Source organism: Squalius cephalus, assembly GCF_949319135.1.
Source record: "Squalius cephalus genome assembly, chromosome: 19".
NCBI classification, from domain to species: domain Eukaryota; kingdom Metazoa; phylum Chordata; class Actinopteri; order Cypriniformes; family Leuciscidae; genus Squalius; species Squalius cephalus.
Window position 1 is genome coordinate 4424228 of NC_137140.1, and position 17418 is coordinate 4441645.

The 17418-nt window shown below is 38.2% G+C and overlaps 1 protein-coding gene across 1 annotated transcript in view; it reads right to left on the bottom strand.

The window, feature by feature from the left end:
* Positions 1-7885: 7885 nt before the first annotated feature.
* ppp4cb (protein phosphatase 4, catalytic subunit b) overlaps positions 7886-17418 on the bottom strand; it is a 276860-nt gene continuing 267327 nt past the window's right edge. Inside the window, exon 10 of the transcript XR_013819214.1 lies at positions 7886-8313. The gene's annotated coding sequence lies outside the window, so the exon portion shown is untranslated. The remainder of the gene's footprint in view (positions 8314-17418) is intronic.

The following is a 17418-nucleotide window of genomic DNA, read 5'->3' on the forward strand; positions in this document are numbered from 1 at the left end:
CAGCTATCCCACAATGCTATGCGGTGGCTGTAAAATAATGCTTCTACAGTGTAGTTACAATAAAATTACAGGACTGTCCATAAATTTCCCATCATGCATCTGCATTTACAATAAAAAAATGAATACAATATGTTGTTGTAAAATTTATTGTAAAAATTACATCAATTGCTAACAGTGTATATATATACACACACACTTGTAGTACAAATATTTAAGTAATATATATGTATATACCAGAGCCATATCTCTGGGCGTGACTAAAGAGCTCTTTTGGCACATTTTGCTTGTTTTAACTCTGGTTTGTGGAATTGTCTGTACAGCATCATGGGTAATGTTCAACACGAATTCAGCTGTTAAACTTGATTATTATAACATGATAAAGTCCAGGGGTCAGAAAGTAAAAGTCCTGCCATATGTTTATTCCACCCATGAACTCAGCCAGCTGATTTCACTATTTAGTTCTCTCTCCTGGCTGAAAAACGGTGCTAATTAGCAAAACCAGGTGACTGGAACAAAATACTGAGGAGGACTTTTACTTTCTGAACCTGGACTTTACACCTCTGCACTAAGCAGAAATAATGTGGGTCGGACTTTAACAGAAGCAAATACTATCGATTAACAACCTCGTTGCTCACCGTAGTTATATATATATATATATATATATATATATATATATATATATATATATATTTACTTTAATACATTTTCTTATTTAATTATTATTATTTATTTTTTTACTTTTACTAGCCCCGTCTGTTTGTTATTTTGAAAAGGTTTATTGTTTTTTTTTTTGTTGTTTTTTTTTTTTTTTTTTTTTTACATCAAAACCAGAGAACGAAAAATGTTGATTAGTAGTCGGAACATGTTAAATTATACCAGGATAGGCTACAAAATATGATTATAGCCTGCCTAAACTGTTACGAAAACTTGTGCGCTGGGGGATTTTTATTTATTTATTATTAATATTATTTTTTTCAAGAAAAAATTACAATACACTAAAAATTATAATAGTGCAGACAGGCATCTTTTAGAAATCTAGAACATTTCCGTGTGCGGGGGGGAATGGCAAGGCGAGCTGCGCAAAAGAGGCGCAACATTGACGTGTAAAGTAACCTCGTGTTACGTCACAACACAGCGCTTCAAACATGGCAGACAAGAGTAGTCAAGGGGACCTCAAACCTGAAGCCCAGTTTGCAAAGAGAATAAACCCTGTAAAGGACGAGCTGACGAGGGAACAGTTGCAGTTCATCCAACAAGTGGAGCTGGCGCAGTGGAAGAAGAAAGCAGGCAATCTCCGGGGGCGAAACCTTGCGACAGGACTCGCCATCGGCGCGGTAGTGCTCGGCATCTGTATCCTTTACAACTCTCTTACACAAGGTTAGTGGGCTAAAGCAACGCTGGAGAATAACGGTAGGATTGTTTTGGAATTGTTATAAGCTGTGTGGAAGAGATTGGACTTCTCACAATCAGGATATAGGTAAATCCTGTTTCAATTCTAAAATAATGCCTTCGGCAGCTTGTCTAATCATTGTCATAATGAGTAATGTGGATTTGAATGCACCTGTCAATCAAAGTGAAACGGCGAATGAACTTGGTAAAAGATCAGTTAAACTCACGGTTAAAGCTTTGGAAGAAAAAATATTATCACATCAAAAGGAAAGGAACCTTAGGATAAAGAAACTTTATAAACTAAGAAAGGAAGTTGAGCAACTGATGCTTTCAAAAGAAAATGTGTCCAAGGTACAGATTATATATGATACTTTTTTAAAGTTGAGTGTGGAAACAACAGAATTGCATGAATCATTGAAACCTTTGCTACCAAAAGAGGAAATGTCAAAACAAAATAAATGGTTTGAAATCGAAATGAACCGTAATACAGAAATAATTAAAATAATTAAAGAGTGGTTGCTTGACATTAAGGAGCAATGCAAGGGTGTTGATGATGATGAAGTTGACAGTGCTGCGCCACACATGACTGTGATCACTGATGAAATCGGTCCAAATGACAGTGTTTGTAATGTTGGTGGTAAAAGGTGTACATCAGCTTCCTGCTCCAGCCACAGGCCTTTAAAGTCATCAACCTCCTCTGCATACCTAAAAGCAGAGGCTGAAAGGGCCGCTCTTCTTGCTAGGGCAGCTACCCTAAAAGAAAAGCATGAACTGGAGGTACAGGAGGAACAAAATAGACAAATGAAGGAGGTGCTTGAATTGCAAAGTCAAATTGCTGCTCACACAGCAAAGATTAAGGTGCTTAAGTACAGAGGTTCTCCAGTGCACATTCTGATGGAATGAATTCATATCTGAAAAGGTCAAAGTACAAATCCTCTCTTAGATCCTCTGCTATGGAATTTGTTCCACAAAGTTCAAGCTATCATTTCAATCATCCACCAAAAGGAGGCAGCAAAGCCACAGTGTCAATGGAGACATGTCTCAAGGATTCAAGCCATCAGTTCAATCATCTACCAAAAGGAGGCAGCAAAGCCACAGTGTCAACGAGGGCACGACCTAAAGAAACTAGTTTTCAACAAGGTGGAACAAAAGTTCATGCTCCGCTTCACAAACCAAGCATGCCTCAACAATCCCAGCAAACCAATCACACCACATATCACACACAGGAAACGGCCATGCTTTCCATGCAGTAGTCCATACAGCGTGATGGTTTAGTGCAAACCAACGTGGAGCAAGGAAATCTTCTCACTATTATGCAAAGGCAAAACGACATAACTGCTTTGCTAGTACAGCAGCAGTCTTCACTATCATTACCCCCAAGGGATATACCAACCTTTGATGGAGACCCTCTCGAATACAGCATATTCATTAGAGCATTTGAAAATGGAGTAGAAGGAAAGGCTGCTAGCAACCAAGATTGTTTGTACTTTTTAGAGCAGTACACCAAAGGACAACCTAAGGAGTTGGTCAAGAGCTGTCAACACATGCCACCTGAAAGGGGGTATCAAAAAGCTAAGACACTTCTTCAGAAATGCTTTGGAAATGAACAAAGAATTGCCACAGCTTACATGGAGAAAGCTCTGGGATGGTCACCAGTGAAAGCAGAAGATGGCTTGCAAGCCTTTGTTTTGTTTCTACGGGTTTGTTGTAACGCAATGGAGGACATTAGCTACATGACAGAGATGAATATTCCATCCAATATGCGTGCTAGTCTTGAAGCTACCATATAAACTGAGGGAAAGGTGGAGAAACACTGCTTATGAGTTGCAGGAAAGGCACTGTCGTCAAGCAGGTTTCAGTGACATTGTCAGTTTTCTTGAGAGGCAAGTATCTATTGCCTCTGATCCACTCTTTGGAAACATTCAGGACACATCCATCTTACCATCAAAATATAACGTTGGACATAAAGTCTCACAGGTTCGCTTCAAGGGAAGGGGAAGCAGTTTTGCTACCTCTGTTGAAGCTGTTAATACTGGAAACACACATCAAGTGCAAAAAGAGAAAAATGTTACTGATAAGTCAACTAAGGTGACGTGTCTGCTGTGTGAGGAGGGTCACAGATTGGAGTGGTGCCCCAGAATGGAGAAGAAGCTGCACAGAGAGAAAATCGACTTTCTAAAGGTGAAAGGTGTTTGTTTTGGGTGTTTGACTGTTGGACACATGAGCAAAGACTGTCATAGACGTCTAACTTGCAAGTTGTGTAACCTGAAACATCCTACCTGCCTCCATATCCATTCAAAGGAAATCAAATCAGAGGACACACACCAAGAAACAAGTCATGTAGTTTCTCCTAAGACTTGTGGCCATATAGGGGCTGGTGCGCAAGACTGTGTTTTGCCAATTGTGCCTGTACAAATCAAGGCTGTGAAAGGTAGTAAGATGCTAAAAACGTATGCATTTTTAGATCCCGGCAGCACAGCCACTTTCTGCTCTGAGCGACTCATGAGGGAACTAAAGGTGAGAGGAAGAAACGCCAAGATCCTGTTGAGAACCATGAGCCAAGAAAAGTTTGTCGACAGTCATGTCATCTCAGGACTTGAAGTATCTGCACTTAATAGTAACACTTTCTTTGAATTGCCTGATGTATTTACACAATATGAGATGCCTGTGACTCGTGATAACATTCCACGACAAGAAGAGTTAAGTTGATTGGAACCAACGTTTCAAGAGTAATGGAACCATGGGAAGTGGTAAATGGCAAGGATGGAGGACCCTATGCTGTCAGAACCCTATTGGGATGGGTTATCAATGGACCACTAAGAGGAGGCAATGAGACTGGAAGCAGCTATCCTACCATTACAGTCAACCGAAATTACAGAATATCTATTGCTAACATAGAGGAACTGTTGGTGAAGCAATATAACCACGACTTTAACCCCCTGAGGTCGACAATCACGCCGGCGTGATCTGCTCGTTTTTTTTTATATCAGTGCAAAATACTCTGTTGATTTTGATTTTACATACTTGTATTGTACATCATTCAAAACTGTTAAATGTCTTCTTTTATTTGTGTACACTCATAATAAAAACAAAATGTTGTGTTTTTCGTAAAACAAAGAAAATAAACATGATGCGCGTTCTGCCGTCTCTCTCAATGTGAAACTCATTCTGAAACGCGACAGAAAATGACCTGTAACTCAGCGAATGTTTGTCACACAGACTTGAAACGCATGTCTATACAACGCTTGGAATCTCTATTTTTAAAGTATGTAAATTATATAAAAAACAAATATTCTATTTTTAAGTAATCCATATGAAAGCAGCGGCATGTACAGTTTCTCAAACGCGTCCTCATTAAATTTAATTTGAACACGTCCACACGCGCACGAGCGATTGACATGCAAATGATCCATGCGGAGAAACGCAGACCTGTAAACGCCCTCATCACCTCAAAACAAAGAAGCAGAGACTTCGTAACTTACTCCTCTCTGCTTTTCATCGAGTTTGGACAACATAAGCTGTGCTGTGCTGTTTACCTTGAATTTACCTCGGATTTACCTCAGAAGAACGCGATTTGAAGATGAGAAGATTTTTAAGGTAAGACATGTTAAATTGGTCGTGCCAGATTAAAATGTATGTTATGAAATGAGTTTGGAGTAAAAACATGAACTAAGCCTAATGTCATATATGTACATGTATATATAGACAGAAACATGAAATGTGAAATGTGAACTAGAATGGTAGGCAACCTTTCAGTGCTTGTATAGGCCTACATGTTCAACACGAGGATGTTTTTATATTCTATAATAAAACACAGCATGGTAAAAGTAGGCTAGTATATATATATATGTGTGTGTGTGTGTGTGTGTGTGTGTATTCTGTACATTTTAAAAAGCTATTTTAACCTGAAAAATCTAAAATGTATTCCCCAAATTGTGCAGCATAGTTTCTCTTGATATCAGCATGTTCACAGCTGTTTTGTTGTTGTTGTTGTTTTTAGAGGAACAAGATGCCACTGATAAGTCCTGCTGACTTCAACATTCACATAAGTCTCCATATATGAACATGCTAAAGTGAAAAATCAAACACCATGGAAATGAAAGGTATGTACTATGTTTCAGGAATGGCACAAAGGTGTGTGACAGTTCAAGTCTCTGTCTTTAGTTCAGTGTGTTAAATAATGTGTTTTTTTTTTGTCATTATGTTGTGTTGTAAATAAATCCAAACAATCAAAAAGCCATTCTTTTTTAAATCTCCTCATTCTTTGTGCAAGGTTGCTCAGAATGATTGGGCCTGATAGCTCCTAATAGGGCCATTAGGGAGTGTCTTTGTCTTTCTCAGGTGTGAAAAGCTTACATATTAATGAGATGTCTACGCCTCTTGCATAAAGCTTTATCACACAAAACACGTCGTATAAATTTTAAATCAATATATTGTCTTCTCTGAATGAGCAGTCAGGGTGATTTTCACATAGTTTTGAAGCAAATATTCTAGGCTACGTGATACAATTTTCAAAAGTCTTATGAAGAAATAATCAGTATGGGTTTCATGAGCTTATTTCAGTGACAATTTTTTTTTTTTTTTTTCACAAACCACGCATAAATGTTATTATCTCAAAACTACAAACTTTTATATACTTGCTGCTGATATATTATTGTAGCAGAGTTTGTGCTGAATACAGTGTAATCAGACTTTAGCCATGAAAATGTCACAAGTAACAGAAATAAGCACAAATGTCAGAGCATGTCAGAACACCTCCAGGGCCCAGAAAACACCTCAGACCCCAGAGGGTTAATGAGAAATCCACTGAGGAAAAGCCAGAAATGTCCAGAGAAGATCTCAAGTTTATGGAAATCCTGAACAGTTCAGTTGAACTAGCAATGGTCATTACTGCATGAGATTACCTTTCAGGGAGGAAAATGTTATCATGCCTAACAACCGTCATGTTGCTGAACAAAGGGCCCTCTGTTTGAAAAGGAAATTCAAGAAAAATGCTACATTTAAAGGAGAATACATTCACTTTCTCAGTGATGTCATAAATAAAGGATATGCAGAAAAGGTCCCAGAAAATCAAAGGAAAGGAAAAGAAGGAAAAGTCTGGTACATCCCGCATCATGGCGTGTACCATGCGAAAAAGGGAACCTTGAGGGTAGTATTTGACTGTGGTGCAAGTTTTAAGGGGATGTCGCTCAACAGTCAGCTACTTCAGGGACCTGATTTGACGAATTCATTGCTTGGAGTTCTGTTAAGGTTTCGTCAAGAAGTTGTAGCAGTGATGGCTGATATCCAGGCGATGTATCATCAAGTTAAAGTGACAAAACAGGATGTTGATTTTCTACGCTTCCTGTGGTGGCCAGCTGGTGAATTAACACAACATCTTACTGAATATAGAATGATTGTTCATCTATTCGGTGCAATATCATCACCCAGCTGCGCCAGTTTCGCTCTAAGAAAAACTGCTGAGGACAACAGGGCAAAGTTTCCAGTACACGTGACGGGCACAATTTCTATGTGGATGACTGCTTGAAGTCCCTGCCTTCAGAAGCAGAGGCCATAGCCCTGGTGAGAGACCTGACAACTGTATGCCAGTTGGGGGGGGTTTCGGCTGGTGAAATGGATTAGCAACAGCAGGTCAGTGTTGGAATCTATTGATGTGGAAAAAAGAGCTAAGGAAGTGAAACAATTGAATCTCGACAGAGACAATCTCCCTGTCGAGAGAACACTTGGACTGCAATGGTGTGCAGAAACTGACACCTTCAGGTTCAAAATGGCAGTTCAGGAAAGACCATTGACAAGACGAGGTATCTTGTCTGTAATAAGCTCAGTGTACAATCCCATTGAATTTTTAGCACCCTTTGCCTTACCTGCGAAGTTGTTGCTGCAAAATCTCTGTAGGTTGAACTGTGGTTGGGATGATCACATTTCCTCAAACTACCAACTACAGTGGGTGGGGTGGCTAGAAGATCTAAGAAAGCTCAGCACATTTAGCGTACCAAGATGCATCAAGCCTAAAGATTTTGGACAGCTTACACATCACTTCTCTGATGCCAGCGAGGATGGTTATGGTACAGTATCGTACCTGAGGATGCAGAATGACAAGAAGAAAATTCATCTTGCTTTTATTCTTGGAAAAGCAAGAGTTGCTCCATTAAAGAAAGTGACAATCCCAAGGATGGAACTAACTGCTGCCGTACTTGCAGTTCGAATTGATAGGATGTTGAAAACAGAATTGCAGCTAGAGTTGGAGAATTCAAACTTTTGGAGTGACAGCACAACTGTGTTAAAGTACATCAGGAATGAAACAAAGCGTTTTCACACCTTTGTGGCCAATAGGAAATTCCGCCCCATCTGACGTCACACAGACCCATACTCGAAAAAAAAATTCCGAAACTTGTGACAAACCGGAATGAGTATTTTTGGTACAGAAATACTCCTTCAAACGTACAATTTAATTTTTGAAACTTTGTCCATGTTTAGCATGGGAATCCAACTTTTTAAAGGGGGGGTACAATGGTGTTTCATGTATTCAGAGTTGTTTACAGTGTTAAAGAGATGGATTCTCATGCTTAACATGGCCAAAGTTTTAAAAAAATATTTTGGACGAATAACGGAGAATTTCTGTGCCGAAAATCTTACTTCCGGGTTGGTACAAGTTTCGGCTGATTTTTTTCGATTGTGGATCTAATGACGTAGACCAGAGTGGAACTCCTTATATGAGCATTTCTCCCGGAAAAGCGCGCCCGCGCACACGTCGACCAGAGGAGAGCGAGACCGCGCACATCAACGCGCTTCAACAGGAAATCATCGGCAGCGCTGCATAGGATTTGTTCAAGAATGTCTCCAAAGTGTGTTTTTGGATGTGAGGGAAAGCTTACCGTGTTCAGCTTCCCAAAGAACCCAGCGTTAGGAACAGTGGATGCAATACTACTCTATAGGTACACAAGATTAACAGGAGATTGAGTGAAAATGAGCATTTCACCCCCCCTTTAACAGTGTATAAAACTCAGTATGCATGAAATAGCATTTCACCCCCCCTTTATTTGTGCTTATGACTATATATATATGACCCCAAGCGACTTTTCTTTAATGAAAAATTCTTTCTTGAAGGTTCCCTTCATCTCAGTGGAATAAAATTTGGTGATTATTTTTTTACATTATCTATCTATACACACACAAAAAAACTGGGCTTGATTCGGTTGTTCGGCACACTCATGACCTTTGGGGTCAATATGACCCCACATTGAAATGAATGGGAAAATCGAAAAAAAAAATGTTTTTTATTTTTCATTTGTCAAAAAAAAATCTATAAATCCAGAATAAATCTGAAATTTTCAATACCACAATGAAGTCCTGGTACTCGAGCACAAATGCAATGTGGAACGAACATGATCACTTGCACACACACATGCTCGCGGACACAAACACACACACAGGTGTGATTCCAATAGAAAACATTTTTATAGAAATTGACAAATAAAATCAATAATTCCAGTATAAATCTGAAAATTCTCACACATAAATGAAGGCCTGGTACTAGAGCACTAATGCAATGTGGAATGAACATTATCACACACACTTATATGCGCCCACACACACACAGAAACAAATACACACACAGACAGAGAGAGGTGTGACTGCAATAGAGAGCATTTTTATAGAAATTGGGAAATATAATCAATAATTTCTGCATAAATCTAAAAAATTTCACACATAAATGAATGTATGGTATGAGAGCACAAATGCAACGTGGAAAGAACATGACTACACACAGATCACATACACACAGAGAGACAAACACAAACAAACAAACAGGTGTGACTGCAAAAGAGAGCATTTTTATTGAAATTGGCAAATAAAATCAATAATTCCAGCATGAATCTAAAAATGTTCACACATAAATGAAGGCCTGGTACTTTTAGAAAAAAAAACAATGTGTAATGAGCATGATTACACACACACAAACATGCACGTGCATGCACACCAACACACACAGACACACAGTGTGTTTACTCTTCACTCCTATTCCTATATCCGCCTATAGCTGTATTTTTTTTTTTTTTACTTTTTAAAAAATTATTTCTTATTATAAAGTTAATCATTTTATACATTTCGATTATTGAAATATGCAATTGCAATCAAGTAGTTTCTTTAGTGGCAACTTATGTGACATTATTGCAAATTTATATAGCATTATTGCAATAACAAGACACTTCAAAAGACCTCAAACAACAAACATTTTTTTCTAAACTATGACAAAATACTGATTTAATGTATTTTAAAATGTTTAAATATATCATTCATAAAAAAGCTGTTATAAGAGCAATAAGTCACATCCAGAAAAATGAATGGATCTCTATGGGGCCTCTGCTGGAAGTATATGGTAATTACACTTTGTGTAATAAAACTATATTATCTACAAAAAAACATCTAACCACCAGATGGCAGAATTCTGCATCTAACACCTAGATCAAAATCCAGAAACAACTCATATTTAAATTTAATCATCATAAATGTGTTTTTTTTTTCATAAAAATTGTATATAACATATGTATGCTAATTGTATGCTAATGGTGTAGTTGAGGAATTTTGCAGTAAATAGGTAAAAAAGTACTTCATATCCCCCAAAACACAGCATAAAAATATAGATGAGAAGTAAAAAAAAAAAAAAGATATATAATTTGTATTATTAAATTTTATATTTCTTGTACAAAAGCTCTGCATTTTTGGGGTCATATAGATCCCAAATGCACTGAGTGTAAACAGGAAACTAAGGTCATATGAGGGTTAAGGTGTAACTTAAGAACGACGTAGCGTTAAGAAGGTTTCGGGAAACCCAGACCTGATCCAGTATCCAGATAAAAGGTAAAAGGGGCTCTTGAGAGTGGGTGGAAGGCTCAGTCAAGCAGCAATGCCTGACGGCATGAAACATCCAGTCATTTTGGCTAAAGACCAACATATCTCCACCCTCATTCTTCACCACATTCATGAGCAGTTAGGACATTGTGGAAGAAATCATAACAAAACACTCTTTGATTATACTTGGGTCACTCTTGTTATGCATTTGATTCTTGAAATGTCCCCATCATATTTCTTAAAATGTTGAATATAATATTAAACTCAACATCTGCAGTTTTATCAGTTAAGTAGACTAGATATAGACAATATATAGATTAATGGCTCTTTATTTCCATCCTATCAGGTTACATACTGTTAGACATCCTGTTCATTTTCTTGCTGCATGTGTAAATAATCAAGTTAGAATTATTAGTTTGTGTTGTTTAAATATTTCTTTTTGGAATTTAAGTAGAAGATCATTTGTATCTACAGTTTTTTTTAATGCTAACACATACACTCACCTAAAGGATTATTAGGAACACCTGTTTAATTTCTCATTAATGCAATTATCTAATCAACCAATCACATGGCAGTTGCTTCAATGCATTTAGGGGTGTGGTCTTGGTCAAGACAATCTCCTGAACTCCAAACTGAATGTCAGAATGGGAAAAAAAGGTGATTTAAGCAATTTTGAGCGTGGCATGGTTGTTGGTGCCAGACGGGCTGGTCTGAGTATTTCACAATCTGCTCAGTTACTGGGATTTTCACGCACAACCATTTCTAGGGTTTACAAAGAATGGTGTGAAAAGGGAAAAACATCCAGTATGCGGCAGTCCTGTGGGTGAAAATGCCTTGTTGATGTTAGAGGTCAGAGGAGAATGGGCCGACTGATTCAAGCTGATAGAAGAGCAACTTTGACTGAAATAACCACTCGTTACAACCGAGGTATGCAGCAAAGCATTTGTGAAGCGCACAACCTTGAGGCGGATGGGCTACAACAGCAGAAGACCCCACCGGGTACCACTCATCTCCACTACAAATAGGAAAAAGAGGCTACAATTTGCACGAGCTCACCAAAATTGGACAGTTGAAGACTGGAAAAATGTTGCCTGGTCTGATGAGTCTCGATTTCTGTTGAGACATTCAGATGGTAGAGTCAGAATTTGGCGTAAACAGAATGAGAACATGGATCCATCATGCCTTGTTACCACTGTGCAGGCTGGTGGTGGTGGTGTAATGGTGTGGGGGATGTTTTCTTGGCACACTTTAGGCCCCTTAGTGCCAATTGGGCATCGTTTAAATGCCACGGCCTACCTGAGCATTGTTTCTGACCATGTCCATCCCTTTATGACCACCATGTACCCATCCTCTGATGGCTACTTCCAGCAGGATAATGCACCATGTCACAAAGCTCGAATCATTTCAAATTGGTTTCTTGAACATGACAATGAGTTCACTGTACTAAAATGGCCCCCACAGTCACCAGATCTCAATCCAATAGAGCATCTTTGGGATGTGGTGGAACGGGAGCTTCGTGCCCTGGATGTGCATCCCACAAATCTCCATCAACTGCATGATGCTATCCTATCAATATGGGCCAAAAGTTCTAAAGAATGCTTTCAGCACCTTGTTGAATCAATGCCACGTAGAATTAAGGCAGTTCTGAAGGCGAAAGGGGGTCAAACACAGTATTAGCATGGTGTTCCTATTAATCCTTTAGGTGAGTGTAAGTTACATTGTAAAAAAATGCATTGAATGTCTGAGGCATAAGTATAAGAAACAGAAATGACCCTTTTAGTCTAAATTTTAGCCAAGATTCATCAGATTCACTGAAAATCTACTCTCAATCAAAACAAAAATGACATTTGGTGCTTACCTCTATAAAAAAAGCATGACTTTTGCATACTTCCAGCAACCCAACGTTCATCACATCACTGAGGAGCCGTTTTTTGAGTGAGAAGTATGCACAATATTTCTGTCGCTTGGCATCCAGTGTTATGGTATAAATAATATTTGTATGAAATGAATGAAACAAAGCGTTTTCACACCTTTGTGGCCAATAGGATCTCCACAATAAGAGAAACCACTGCTGTTTCACAGTGGAGGTACGTCAATACAAAGCAGAATCCTGCTGATGAGGCTTCACGTGGGGTGAAAATTGATTACCAGCTCACGAGCAGCAGATGGATCCATGGCCCATATTTTCTTCTCTAGAATGAAAGGGATGGCCTGTTAACATTGTGGATTCTGTCTATCAGCAGTGATGACCCAGAGGTCCAAGGAGAGGCTACAGTAAATGCTGTAGTCATTAAAGATGTATATGATGATACTAAATGTAACAAACACTGTCAACACAGATACACAGAATGCAACAAATCAGTTGATGACTTATTTCTCTTCATGGAAAAGGCTAAAGATCTCAGTTGCTTGCTTTCTACAGGTGAGAAAGATGTTGTTGCTGTTGAGTCAGAAGAGAATAGAAATACAAGAGAAATGTCCAGCAGTGGACTTGATAAAATTCAACAAAAGAACAAAGTGGAAAAGGAGATGCAAAGATTCAGAACCACACTGACTGGTCAAACCATGTCCCCTGAAGATCTTGAAACTGCTGAAAGTGCCATCATTCAATACTGTCAACCAGGGGCTGCGCTAGGGCTGGGCTAAGGGGGCTTAAGCCCAGAATGTTTTTAGTAAAGCCCCGAATAATTTGTTACCTTGTCTTTCTTATAGAGCAAAACAATTAACCAGAAAAACAAATGTGAATAAGATTAGCCTACAGCAGCCGCGATTACCTAATCATGAAAAGTGCATAGGCTATTACAGTTTTATTTATTTTTCCCTTTGCATTAAAGGTACTTACGACGTGCGTTTGCAGCATTGAGCATTGTAGCCAATCACAGACATGTCTGTTGAACGCATCGGCCAATCAGAGGCGTTTAAATGAGTCGCTGTGCTGAAGATGTATTTTGCGCGAGCTCACAGAGTTCTACACTTTCGCAAACCTGTCATTATTATTGGCAATAAACTTTAGATGCAAATAAGAGATTCACTGCAATGTATTTTATATTCTTGATGCTGCTCTAATTCACTCCATTAGGCTACGCACCGCTCTGTTTGTTAGGATGACTAAAAGTTCAGCGGTCTTGCTCATCAATGTCAAAATGATTAAAGAAGTGAACGAATGCCTGGTAAAATGTAAGTAGATAAACATTTAATATTTGACTGTTTTACAATAAAAATGTCCAACTACCGACTGTATCCGGGGACGCAAATTAGTCAACTTTTTTTATTTAAATATCTAAAATATTTAAAATAATCTACTTTAATACAGTTATAATTTTTCAATATAAATTATTTAATTTGATTGGTAACAGCCTAATGTCTTATTATTTTAATTGAATATATTGACCAAATTTAAGAATTTGAAATGAAAGATGGAGCAAACATTTAATAAAATAAAACCTTATTGTAAAGGTACAAAAAATTGAGTGTTTTCAAACAGTGATGTAATGAAACATTGACAATTTAAGTTTGAATGGAGTAAAGCCTCTGTTTAGGCTATTAATAGTTTAGGCGATTATTTATTTTTAACAGTGGATTTGGGTGACTCAAAGTGCACCAGATTAATGAATTTATCTTTAAAATGTACCAAAATTTCTTCCGGGGGGGGGGGGGGGGGGGGGGGGGCATGCCCACGGACCCCCCTAGAGGTACCAAGCTCCACACACAAAAATAATGTCGAAAACACATTAGGCTATATGATGATCTATGAAAAATAACATTTAATTAACTTATTATTAAAATACATTATTAGGATTTTACCACCTCCGCCTCATTTTGAGCCAGGAAAAACCCTGTCATACAATAAGCCTTTATTTGTCTTTATTCCCATAAATCGCTTTTATAAATAATTCATTAATTCCTTTATATAAAAATACCCAATTTTAGTTTGGGCTAAAGCCCCGAATAACCACTGACCTTAGAACCGCCCCTGCTGTCAACTAGACAAGTTCAAAGAGGAAATAACTGTTTTGAAAGGGGGAACATCTGGAGTGAAGATAAGCAGCCATATTTACAAACTTGATCCAGTGTTATAAAAGGGGCTCTTGAGAGTGGGTGGAAGGCTCAGTAAAGCAGCAATGCCTGAGGACATGAAACATCCAGTCATTTTGGCTAAAGACCAACATATCTCCACCCTCATTCTTCGCCACATTCATGAGCAGTTAGGACATTGTGGAAGAAATCATCTGCTTTCTAGACTTCGTCAGCGGTATTGGATCACCAGCGCAAATGCTGCTGCTAGAAAGATTCTTTCATCCTGTGTCGTTTGTAGACGTTTTAGAGGAAAGCTGGGTGAACAAAAGATGGCAGATTTGCCGAAAGACAGACTCCAACCTGACCTCCCACCATTCACAAGTGTGGGTGTCGACTACTTCGGGCCTTTTGAAGTGAAGAGAGGCCACAGCTTCATAAAACGCTATGGTGTTATCTTCACCTGCATGGCAGTGCATTTGGAAATAACATATTCATTAGATACCAGTTCTTGCATCAATGCACTGCGCAGATTTATATCTAGAAGAGGCCAGGTATCGCACATTAGATCAGACAACGGAACTAATTTCGTTGGAACAGAACGTGAGCTGAGAGAGGCTCTGTCTGCTCTTAATCACCAAAAAATTCAAAAGGCATTACTTCAGTGTAGCGACTGGGCTATTTGAATCATTCGTTCGTTTGATTCTGAATTAACAAATTCGAACTCTCCGTGTTTTCTAAGCACATTTATTCTGAAACCCAAAGCCTTTTTACACTCTGAACTGAGATATGTAAATCAAGACTCTCGACAATCTAAATTACCATCATGGCTCCGACATGGCTGGGTTTAGAATGTTTTCGGACACTTTATGGCACCTGGGAGTAGACCAGATGGCCGAGAGACAATCATATACGTCTTCCTGAAGCTTTGCAAAGCTTCAGAAGAATTCCAAACCCCCTTTTCTCTCTGCACCAAAGAGATAACGAAACTTTCTAGAGACATTCCAAACACACAACAACTTACCTTGCATTTAATTCAGAATGATTCAGAACCTAAGATGATGTATTAAGGCCTGCATGGGTAGCCCTTTCATGCCATAGTCACGATTTTCTGCATTTGTAACTTGGAAGTGTTTCCCATAAGTAATGTTCTCAAATAGAAACATGGTCTAGGTAACCTGACCCCTCCTGCTATAGGATAACACTTTACAACACCCCCTGGGAGACTGAGGAGTCATCCCACACACACACACATACATGCATACACACACACACACACACACACACACACACACACACCTTTGTATTAGAACTTAGAAATATAATTTTCATATAAAATACAATTACATTATGCATGTGTGATTAGTTTTGCTTTATAATAGAGATGTGGTTTCGAAATGTATTCTTTAATCAATAGTGTTTTAGTTAGAGAATGTTCACTAATATTCTCTGGCAAATTGCCTTCCCCCCCCCCACACTTTGTTTTTATTGCCCTAACGGAATGTCAAGCAAACTGAGATTCCAGGAGAGGAGTAGGAATAAAGTGTTGATCCTACATTTATGTATAACCACTTAAGAAATGTATAAACAAGGATTTGATTTTCCCATATCAAATTTGTGTATCTGCAATATTATCGTGTATTAATCAAAACTTTAAAATGTTTGTAAGATGCATACAATTATGTAACTTTATGTTTCTTCCACTTTTATATGTCATCCTTGGTATCTGTTCGACCGTCTTGCGGTGACTAAACCAACCGTACATAGGGGATTACAGTACAATGTATTGTTCTGTGTGTACAATCTTCCGAGGTAGAAATGACTGAATGTTATACCATCATAAACTATGCAAATAAGTCCTTTGGACAAGACAAAGAAGAACTTTTTCCCGCTCGAGATACTCTGAGATGATTGGTTCACGTACGTGGAGCAGGCGTGAGCCCATCCTCTCCATAAGAGACAGACACATAACTTTCTCGAGAGCACTTTTACGAACCCGCTTCGCCAGCGAGAAGATCCACATGGCTCCCTTTTAAGGGAGCATTCATTCAACGTTTTCGTGAATGAATTTATCTTTTATTTTCTTAAGTCTTTTCTTTATTTTAGTCTTTGTTTAGACTCTAGCATTCTCCGTTTTCTCTTATTCTCTTTAATCTTTTCTTTATTTTCGTATTCGGACTCAGCGAAGCAAACGCAGCAAGCAACTTCAACTCAAAGAAAAAGACTCTTTGAAAATCCCGCGGCCGCGCACACCGAAGCAAGCCCTGCTTTCTTAAAGAAACACACGCACGCTGCTCTTAGGACACACGCACGAACTCTGCGTTCTTCAGCAACAAAGAGAACCATTTTGCAAGATAAGTTTATTGAACTTTTAAGGTGATTTGATTCCTTGTTGTCTCTCAAGGTTACTGCCTGTGATTTTGCCATGCTGAGATCATCTCGGTGATCTCTCTCGTCCTGAACTTCACTTTCTCCCTTCCTCTCCCTCTCTCATCTGTTATCCGTTTAGTCTTGTATTTGTCTTTACTGTTTGTATTGTTATATGCATACTCATGTAAATTGTAGAACTTGTATTCCTTAGTTCGATGTAGTATTAGTCAAATTATTAAAGACCCATTATAGATTGTCTCTGTATAAGTGTTCATTTTACAAGTCAATGAAACGATGATCAAGCTATGCTTTACAAATGCGCTAGGCTACTGTTAAGTAACCTACATTTTATAAGAACAAGAAAGTAATTTTCCATGGCCAGGAAAATATAGCTTTCTTCGAATTATAAGAAAGAGATAATTTTGTTGAGAAGTTGATGGAATTAATTTTACGACCAGTTTGCGGGACAAACAACTGTTTAATTAATATATTAATTTCCCTTAAAATTACTCTGATTAATTGATCTGAAAGAAGGACATTTTGGTATATTAATGATTGAATTATAATTCATTGTAATTGAACATTGATGTATACGAATAAGTCTAAATTTCAGCTTCAATAATTTATTAATATTGTAAGAATATAGATGAATCAACCCGATTCATAATTTTGATTCCCTATAATCATTTGAGCTAAGTCATATTCGTTACATCAGTCAGGAGTGAAATGGAGCTTCAACACTCCTACTGCATCACATTATGGTGGAACATGGGAACGAATCATTCGCATGGT